At 40.6% G+C, this 10,838-nt stretch overlaps 1 non-coding gene across 1 annotated transcript; it reads right to left on the bottom strand.

Annotated features, from left to right (window-relative positions):
* Positions 1-10,504: 10,504 nt before the first annotated feature.
* LOC130977553 (small nucleolar RNA R71) lies at positions 10,505-10,612 on the bottom strand. The gene has a single exon (XR_009085240.1). It is a non-coding gene; the product is annotated as a small nucleolar RNA R71 (small nucleolar RNA).
* Positions 10,613-10,838: the final 226 nt, after the last annotated feature.

Below are 10,838 nucleotides of genomic sequence, written 5' to 3'. Positions count from 1 at the left end.
GCTTACCCATGAGCTATCAGATATTGGGAAGATTATCCCTGCATTCCACAACTTCATTACTTCCTTCTGGACAACTTCCTTCATCGTGGGATTTAGCCTTCTTTGAGGTTGAATCACTGGCTTGGAGTTGTCTTCCAAGAGGATTTTATGCATACACACTGCAGGACTGATGCCTTTCAGGTCGTCAATGGTCCATCCTAAAGCATCTTTATGAGCTTTGAGTACATCAAGAAGTTCTCCTTCTTCCTTTTTTGTTAAGGACGAATTGATGATCACTGGGAAGCTCTCTGATGCACCCAGAAATGCATATTTGAGATGGGTGGGTAATGGCTTCAGTTCTTGTTTTCGTACTTCTTCCTTCTTGTCTTGTTTTTCCTCTTGCTCAATAGATATCCCGGTCACTTGTTCCTCTGTTGTCTCATGATTTTCTCCTTGCTCTTGAGGGTTATCTTCCAACATTTCTTCCACCAAATTCTCTATCATATCCACTCTCATGTAATCCTCTTGCTCAAGAGGATGTTGCATTGACTTGAAAACATTTATGATTAATTGCTCATTGTGGACTCTGAAGATCATTTCTCCCTTCTCCACATCTATAATGGCTCTTGCAGTTGCTAGAAATGGTCTTCCCAAGATAATTGAACTATTTCCTTCTTCTTCGGTGTCCAAGATTACAAAATCTACAGGGAAGATAAACTCCCCAACCTTCACTAACAGATTTTCCACAATTCCATTAGGTGTCTTGATTGATCTGTTAGCCATGACTAGTGACATCCTAGTGGGTTTGAGTTTTTCTATAGCAAGCTTCCTCATCATGGACAGGGGCATTAAGTTGATACTAGCTCCAAGATCACAGAGAGCTTTGTCCAAGGTTAGTTTGCCTATGGTGCATGATACTACAAAACTCCCTGGATCTTTAAGCTTTGGTGAAATTCCTTTTTGGAGCACAGCGCTACATTCCTCACTGAGCATTACCGTTTCCTTCTCATTCCAGTCTCTTTTCTTGTTGATGAGCTCCTTCAAGAACTTGGCATATAGAGGCATTTGCTCTAATGCCTCGGCCAAAGGTATGTTGATTTCCAGCTTCTTGAAAGTCTCAAGGAATTTGTGGAAATGTTGATCCTTTGCTTCTTTTTGGAATCTCTGTGGATAAGGTAGTGGAGGTGTAAGGCTCTTTTCCACTTGCTGCTATTTTGGATTGAATTCTTCCATGATCTGCTTTCCTTTCCTTAGACTCTGTGGTTGGTTGTTCTCTTCTGTGAGCTTTTCTGGGACAGTCTTGCTTGTTATGTCCTTGTTGTTAGCTTCATCTTTTTCTGTTGGCTCTTTGTCATTCTTCATAAGTTTCTTGGTTGCTCCTTGGTTGCCATCCACCAATGTCTTTCCACTCCTTAATTGCACGACTTTGCATTCTTCTTTTGGATTAGGAATGGTATCACTTGGTAGTGAGCTTGAAGGTCTCTCAATAGAAATCTGCTTGGAGATTTGTCCAATCTGCCTTTCTAGGCTCTTCATGGAAGCTTCTTGGTTCTTTGTTGTCAATTCTTGGTTCTTCATCATCTTCTCCATGAGCAGCTCTAGATTAGTAATCCTTTGAGATTCTTGTGAGATTAGTTAGTTTTGGGGTGTTGATGGATGATGGTAGGTGCTTTGGTTAGTTGGTTGGTTATTGGGTGGATAATGGTTAGAGTTGGGGTAATTATTTTGTGGTTTTCTGTATGTGTTTTGGTTAGTGTTTGGCTGGGTGTTGTGGTTTGTGCTTTTCTAATTGTTTTGATTTGAGTTTCTTTGCCATGTTTGTTGGTTTTGGTTGTGGTTGTCTCCCCACCTAAGGTTTGGATGGTTCTTCCAAGATGGATTGTAGGTATCACCATAGACTTCATTTGTTCCGGGATTTTGGTTGTACATGTATTGGACTTGCTCTTGCTGTTGCTCCTCTTGAGTTTCTTCATTTTGCCCCCAAGTAGTTGATGGTTGGGTTGTGGCATTCACTGATGCAACTTGAAGGCTATCAATTCTTTTGGCCATTTGCTCAAACTGTTGTTGAATTTGCTGCTGCATCATCTTGTTCTGAGCTAGGATTGAATCCACTCCTTCTAACTCCATTACTCCTCTCCTTTGTGATGGTTGGCGTTGCCTTTGGTGAGCAAAGAAATATTGGTTGTTAGCCACCATATCAATGAGGTTTTGAGCTTCCTCTGTTGTTTTCATGAGTTGTAATGAGCCTCCAGCTGAATGATCAAGTGCTTCTTGAGCTTTCAGAGTAAGTCCTTCATAGAAATTCTGCAACTTATCCCACTCAATAAACATCTCTGGTGGACATTTCCTCAGCAGTGCCTTATATCTTTCCCATGCTTCATATAAATTTTCAGCCTCCATTTGAGTGAATGTCTGCACCTCAGTCTTCAATCTTATGATCCTTTGAGGGGGATAAAATTTGGCAAGAAACTTGCTCACCAAATCATCCCAAGTGTTGATGCTTTCCTTTGGAAATGTTTCTAGCCATTGAGTGGCTTTGTCCCTGAGGGAGAATGGAAAGAGCAGCAACTTGTAACTGTCAGGGGGCACACCATTGGTTTTGACAGTGTCACAAATCCTCAAGAAGGTAGATAAATGTTGATTCGGGTCCTCCAATGGCCCTCCTCCAAAAGAACAGTTGTTTTGGACCAATGTGATGAGCTGTGGCTTTAGTTCAAAGTTGTTTGCATTGACATTAGGGGTAAGAATGCTACTCCCACAATGTCTAGCATTTGCAAATGTGTAGGAAGCCAGTACTCTTCTTTGTTGTGGATTATTGTTGGCCCCTCCTTCTGGTTGATTGGGATTTGATGGATCTCCTTCCATTTCTTGGAATTCCTCCTCAGATTCTTCTTCTCCAATAACGTTCTTCCCTCTTTCAGCTCTTCTTATTCTTCGAAGAGTTCTTTGGTCAAGTTCAGAGAGAATAGGGGAAGCTCTTCCTGTACCTGACATACAAACACACAATAAGAAACACACAGATCCAGAAAACCAGTGAAACTTCAATCTATTGCTAGAATGAAGTTTTAGTTAGTTTAAGCAAAAATTTAAATAGTTAGTGTGTTAGTTAAAATAAAGAAAAAGTGCTTGATCTAGACCTCCACTTCACTTAATCATTGTCAATCTATTTCAATCCCCGGCAACGGTGCCAAAAACTTGATGTGTGGAAAACGATCCAACACAAAACTCACCGGCAAGTGTACCGGGTCGCATCAAGTAATAATAACTCACATGAGTGAGGTTGATCCCACAGGGATTGAAGGATTGAGCAATTTTAGTTCAGTGGTTGATTTAGTCAAGCGAATCAAGTATTGGTTGAGTGATTTTGTATCCAACAGTAAGTAAATGACAGAAAATGTAAAGGGGAAGGGGTAAATTGCAGAAATTAAACAGAACTGAAATTAAAAGAGCTGAATCTTAAAGAACAAGAAATTAAATGATTGAAACTTAAAGTGCAAGAAATGTAAATTGCAGTAACTTAAAGTGCAAGAAATATAAATTGCTTGAATGGAAAAGGGATTTGAGGACTGGGATGTCAGAATTCAAGCAAGGGAAATTAAATTGCAACGATTATCAAAGCAAGAAACGATTTGAATTCTGTTAGATCTCAAACAGAAAAGGAAATTAAATTGCAGCAGGGGTTCACAGAAGAACCCAAAAGGAAAATGGGATCTCAAGACTCCAGAGACTAGATAGCAAAGTCTAGATCTTAATTGCCTTCCCAGATCTAAATTCACAAAGCAATTAACAAGAAATTAAAGAGGAAGCAGTAAAGGAAATTGGATTCAATTCAATTATGCAGTGAGATAATCAAAGGGATCTTAAATGGAGATTGAGACAGAAATTCCTCAATTCTTCACACTCAAGATTCAAACAAGAAAAATAAAAGTGCTCAAGAAAGAACGAGGAAGAAGAGAGATCAATTCTCCTCCCCAATTCTCTGAAATCTCAGTTCCTAGCTCTCAATGAAGTCTCCAAATTTCAAAATCAAAAGAAGCTCTCAATTCAAAAGTGAAAAGAAAAGTCCTAATTACATCAAACTAACTCCTATTTATACACTTTCTATTCTTGGATTTTGGAATTTGGATGGGCTTTTGATTTGGTGAAGAAATGAATTTAATTGGATTTTTAATCCAATTTCAGCCCATGAAGAAGTAGCTCCCAGGAGGCTGCCCTGCTCTTGAGGAGGGCAGGGCAGGAAATGGTGCGTGCGGCCCTTGTTGTGTGCATGCTTGGTGCGTTGATGCTTCAGGATGCTGCACTGCCCTTGTGGAGGGCAGGGCAGAGTTTTTTGGTGCACCAGATTCTGCTGCCCGTGCGTGCTTGCTGTGCCAAAGCTCCTTTGGTGCGTGCGTGTTGGTACGCTGGCCATGGACCGCAAAAATGCTGCCCTGCCCTTGTGGAGGGCAGGGCAATGTTGCAAATGGTGAGGTTCCAAGTTCGAAACTTGGTGGAGGCACACGCTACTTCTTTTCCTTGGTTTTCTTGGCACCAAAGTAAGGCCTAGTTCCTTGCTTCCTCATGGTGCCGTGTTCGATCCTGGGAGATTGAAGACAAGCTTGTGAGTAGCGCTCTCCCACTCCCCCTTGCTCATGAGTTCGAACCTTGTGGTAAGCATTGGTAGGCTTTTTCCTTGAATTTATTTCTTTGATGAGCCCGATATTGCTCTTGAGGAGGGCAGGGCAGAGTTTTTGCTCTCTTTGATCCTTAGCATCAAATTGTGCTCTGCCCTTGTTGTGGGCAGGGCAGTGATGCTTTTCAAGGTTTGGCTCATAATGTTGCTCTCCTGGAGGGCAGTGTGCCCTTGTGGAGGGCAATGTTTGCTTCCTCCCTTCCATGCGCCACACTTCTTCTTCCCTTGGGCCACGCTTTCTTTAAGCCACGTTTTTCCTCTTTTCTTCCTTTCTTCACCTATAAGAAACCAAAACAACCACTCAAAGTATCTCTAAACTCATAAGGTTTATAATTCATTAAAAATCAATTAATTCTTGCTTAAACCTCATGATTTAGCATCAATTTAATGGTGGTTGCTCGACTTAAAGAAGTGTTGCATTTTCATTCCAAATTACTTACTTAAGATGCAAGAAAGTGTATAAAAACTAGTAGAACAAGTGAAATTAGCTTGAAAAATGGGTATATGATGACCTGTCATCATTGGTCATTGTAGAGGTTGTCTCCTTACCCGTCCTGGTGGCTAGCCTAAAAAAGGGAGAAGAGAAAGGGACATGAAGTCAAAGGTATAGAGCAAAGAGGGGGGCGGTACGAGTGATAATCATGCCAAGTAAGGAAAATAGTGAATGAAAGACATGGTCGCGATTCCATGTGATCAGTTCATCAATGGAAATATAGCAAGGCATGGGGAGTATTGGATGCAAGATGTTTATTAGCATGCTGGCAAGGGCATGAGTAGCATAGATCAAGCATCAAAGATTAAAAATGTATTATTACTCGTAACAAACCGACAATCACGTTTATATTGACAATTATAATTAATTAATAAAATAGTAAAGGAAATTTGTGAAAAGCAAGCATTGAATAGTAGAATAGAATAATGTAGAAAAGTGCATGATGCCATACGGGCTTTTTCACAAACACATAGCAAGCATGGTAAATAAGTCATTGAAAGTATTAAATTGAACATGCAAGCAACCTTGTAAAAAGTTATATAATTGTCAAACAATTCTTTGAATAATCCACAAGCAAAATAAATAAATTTCTAACACCAATAAAAATAATGCAAAGAATGAAACTATGCAAATAAATTAAATAGAAGTGAAGAGGGATGAGAAGAAGAAAGTAAGAGAAGGAAGAAGAAAGAAGAAAAGAAATAAGGAAGGAAGAAAAGAATTAGATATAGGGAAGAAAAGATAAGATATTTGGCTGTTCTGGATAAGTTGTGCGGCGCAAGCGACGCAGACGCGTGGGGAACGCTGTCGCACGACTTGCGCTGAAATTAATCGACGCGGTCGTGTCGGTCACGCGGACGCGTGACGCATTTTGTGCTACTGGCGTGAGGGCAGCCTCGCGTTCGCACAACTCTCTGTTCAAAATTCATTATTGCCAAATTCCAGGGTGACGCGGTTGCGTGGTCGACGCGATCGCGTGATTGGCCATGATAGGGATCTGACGCGGACGCGTCAGCCATGCGTCTACGTGGTAAGGCTTGTGCTTCCAGCACGAGTCTAGCCACGATCTAGCTCAACTTTCGGTCATACACCCTTTTTACGTTGATTTACAGGGCACGCGTTCGCGTGGGTGACGCGGACGCGTGGGAGGCATTTTTCCCACATGACGCGGTCGCGTGGGTCAAATTTGTGCCAAAGGCACGCCTCCAGCCACGCTCTCGCGTGACTCTCTGTTCACTTTTCGTTTCTCCCTAAAGCACCTGTGACGCGGCCGCGTCAGCGACGCTATCGCGTCGCATGCGAATTTTTTTTATAATGCAGTATGCAGAATGCAATGCTTAATATGAATGCTATGCAAGTATGCATGATTCCAGGTTCAATCAAAACTCAAAAACAAACAAAACAGACAAGAATTAAAACTAAAAAGGGAACGATCATACCATGGTGGGTTGTCTCCCACCTAGCACTTTTAGTTAAAGTCCTTAAGTTGGACATTTGGTGACCTCCCTGTTATGGTGGCTTATGCTTGTATTGATCCAGGAATCCCCACCAATGTTTGTACATCCAATAGCCTCCGGGATCCCAAATCTTGTTTCTACACCCGTCTTCAAGTTGATCATCAGTGTTCCAACCGGGTGGCAGGCAATCTGAATTCTCACTAAAGCGGCTAAACAACTTCCTAGACCCATTCAGTTGAGCTTTACACTAACCCTTGCGTTTAAACTCAAAGCTTCTAACCATAATGAACTTTGCAGGATAATTCTTACTACTGACCATCTTCCTCTTACTCTTAATGCCACATAGAGCTCTAAGCTGACCATCCGTCTCTAGTAGCCCATATTCAAATAGGAAAGTAAAGGATAAGGATAGGAATTTTACCCACTTGAACATTGTGTTGGACGGTAATGGTCGTGGGAGAGATATTTCTAATGAATCTGCAAGCTCCATGATGAGCGGATAATTTGTATGCTTTTTGGCATTGTTTTTAGTATGTTTTTAGTATCTTTTAGTTAGTTTTTAGTATATTTTTATTAGTTTTTAATTAAAAATCACTTTTCTGGACTTTACTATGAGTTTGTGTGTTTTTCTGTGATTTCAGGTATTTTCTGACTGAAATTGAGGGTCCTGAGCAAAAATCTGATCCAGAGACTGAAAAGGACTGCAGATGCTGTTGGATTCTGACCTCCCTGCACTCGAAGTGGATTTTCTGGAGCTACAGAAGCCCAATTGGCGCGCTCTCAACGGCGTTGGAAAGTAGACATCCTGGGCTTTCCAGCAATATATGATAGTCCTTACTTTGCCCAAGATTTGATGGCCCAAACCGGCGTTCAAAGTCACCCCAAGAATTCCCAGCGTTAAACGCCGGAACTGGCACCTAATTGGGAGTTAAACGCCCAAACTGGATTAAAAGCTGGCGTTTAACTCCAGAAAACGTCTCCACACGAAATTCCTTCATTGCTCAGCCCAAGCACACACCAAGTGGGCCCGGAAGTGGATTTTTATGTCATTTACTCATCTATGTACACCCTAGACTACTAGTTTTCTATATATAGAACCTTTTACTATTGTATTTTCATCTTCGGACATCTAGTTCTTAGATCATTGGAGGGCTGGCCTCACGGCCATTCCTAGACCTTGTTCTTATGTATTTTCAACGGTGGAGTTTCTACACACCATAGATTAAGGTGTGGAGCTCTGCTGTACCTCGAGTATTAATGCAATTACTATTGTTCTTCCATTCAATTCCGCTTGTTCTTTATCCAAGATATCACTTGTTCTTCAACATGATGAAGGTGATGATTGACGCCCATCACCATTCTCACCCATGAACAAGGTGACTGACAACCATTCTTGTTCTACAAGCATCTGAGGCTTAGTGAATATCTCTTGGATTCTTCGGAATCTTCGTGGTATAGGCAGGACCTGATGGCGGCATTCAAGAGAATCCGGAAGGTCTAAACCTTGTCTGTGGTATTCTGAGTAGGATTCAATGATTGAATGACTGTGACGTGCTTCAAACCTGTAACCTACTGGGCGTTAGTGACAGACGCAAAAGAGTTATTCTATTCCGGTAGGGGAGGGAACCAAACCGGTGATTGGCAGCACTGTGACAGAGTGTGTGCATTAGCTTTCACTGCGCGGATGGGAGGTAGCTGCTGACAACAGTGAAACCTTACACGAGCTTGCCATGGAAAGGAGTAAGAAGGATTGGATGAAGGCAGTAGGAAAGCAGAGAGACGGAAGGGAAGGCATCTTCATACGCTTGTCTGAAGCTCTTACACCAATGATATACATAAGTATCACTATCTTTATCTTTTATATTATTTTCGTTCATCATCATCTATACCCAATTGAGTCTGCCTGACTGAGATTTACAAGATGACCATAGCTTGCTTCATACCACCAATCTCCGTGGGATCGACCCTTACTCGCGTAAGGTATTACTTGGACGACCCAGTGCACTTGCTGGTTAGTTGTGCGAAGTTGTAGTGATCACAATTTCGTGCACCAAGTTTTTGGCGCCGTTGCCGGGGATTGTTCTTGTGTATGGACAACTGACGGTTCATCTTGTTGCTTAGATTAGGTATTATTTTTCTTCAGAGTTCTTAAGAATGAATTCTAGTGTTTCAAGGTGATGTTCTTATCATCACCAAAGCTGATTGATCATCATCAATTTAGCTCTTGAATGCAATGTCTTGCTGAAGCTTAGCTAGCTATGTCTAATTCCTTTAGACTAAAGCTTTAGACTAACATTGCATGATTCCTGGAATTCTCATTAAGACTTTTGATACCTTTATTTTCCTTTTCACTTAATTTTCGAAAAAGCACAAAAAAAAAAATTTTACAAAATCATAAAATCCAAAAATATTTCTTGTTTGAGTCTAGAGTCTCATTTTATGTTTGGTGTCAATTGCATGTTTCTGTTCTTCTTGCATTTTTCGAATTTTTGCATGTGTCTTAATTGATCTTCAAGTTGTTCTTGATGATTTCCTTGTTTTGATCTTTGAATTCTATTGACTTGAGTGTTTTGTTGTTTCTCATATATACAAACTGATAAGTTTGGTGTCTTGCATGCATTGTTATTTGATTTTAGTTGCATTTTGATTATTCCTTATTATTAAAAATCCAAAAATATTTCTAATTTGTGTCTTATCAAGTCAATAATACAGAGAATTGAAGATTCAGAACATACTGCAGAGGAATCACACAGAAAAAGCTGGGGCATTCAAAAATGCCCAGTGAAGAAGACAGACTGGCGTTTAAACGCCAGCCAGGGTGCCTGGTTGGGCGTTTAACGCCCAAAAGGGTATAGTTTTGGGCGTTAAACGCCAGAATGTGCACCATTCTGGGCGTTTAACGCCAGGATGGCAAAGGGGGAAGATTTTGTTTTCAAATCATATCTTTTAAAATTGTTTTCAAATCATATCTTTTCAATCATATCTTTTTAAAACCATAATTTTTCAATCACATTTTTTCAAAATAAGTTTTCAATCATATCTTTTTGATTTCTAATTTCAAATCTTTTTCAAAAATCACTTGATTCTTTTTCTATTCTTAGTTTTTGAGAATCAATTAGTGTTTTTCAAAATGTTTTCAAAATCTTTTACTTAAATTTTCGAAAATTACTTCCCTTCTTCTCACATCCTTCTACTTTTGGACTAACACTATCCCTTAATGCAAAATTCGAACTCCATCTTCTTTGATAAGTTCGAATTTTCTACTTCTGTCTTCTATTCCTCTTCTTCCTCTGACACCTCAAGGAATCTCTATACTGTGACATAGAGGATTCCATATTTTCTTGTTCTCTTCTTCTTCATATGAGCAGGAACAAAGACAAAGGCATTTTTGTTGAAGCTGACCCTGAACCTGAGAGGACCTTGAAGCAAAAGCTAAGAGAAGCTAAGGCTCAACTCTCTTTAGAGGACCTGACCGAATTCTTCAAAGAAGAAGAACACATGGCAGCCGAAAACAACAACAATGCCAACAATGCAAGGAAGGTGCTGGGTGACTTTACTGCACCTACTCCTGATTTCTATAGGAGAAGCATCTCTATCCCTGCCATTGGAGCAAACAACTTTGAGCTAAAGCCTCAATTAGTTTCTCTAATGCAACAGAATTGCAAGTTCCATGGACTTCCAATGGAAGATCCTCATCAGTTTTTAGCTGAGTTCTTGCAAATCTGTGACACAGTCAAGACTAATGGGGCAGACCCTGAGGTCTATAGACTGATGCTATTCCCTTTTGCTGTAAGAGACAGAGCTAGAATATGGTTGGACTCTCAACCTAAAGAAAGCCTGGACTCTTGGGAAAAGCTAGTCAATGCCTTCTTGGCAAAGTTCTTTCCACCACAAAGATGGAGTAAGCTTAGAGTGGAAGTCCAAACCTTCAGACAGAAGGATGGAGAATCCCTCTATGAAGCTTGGGAAAGATACAAACAATTAATCAGAAAATGTCCCTCAGACATGCTTTCTGAATGGAGCATCATAGGTATTTTCTATGATGGTCTCTCTGAACTATCTAAGATGTCCTTGGATAGCTCTGCTGGAGGATCTCTTCATCTGAAGAAGACGCCTACAGAGGCTCAAGAGCTAATTGAAATGGTTGCAAATAACCAATTCATGTACACTTCTGAGAGGAATCCTGTGAACAATGGGACTAATCAGAAGAAAGGAGTTCTTGAGATTGACACTCTGA

Source organism: Arachis stenosperma, chromosome 4 (genome assembly GCF_014773155.1).
Source record: "Arachis stenosperma cultivar V10309 chromosome 4, arast.V10309.gnm1.PFL2, whole genome shotgun sequence".
Lineage (NCBI taxonomy): Eukaryota > Viridiplantae > Streptophyta > Magnoliopsida > Fabales > Fabaceae > Arachis > Arachis stenosperma.
The sequence above is the reverse complement of the archived record's forward strand: the minus strand, read 5'-3'. Positions and strand labels throughout refer to the sequence as shown.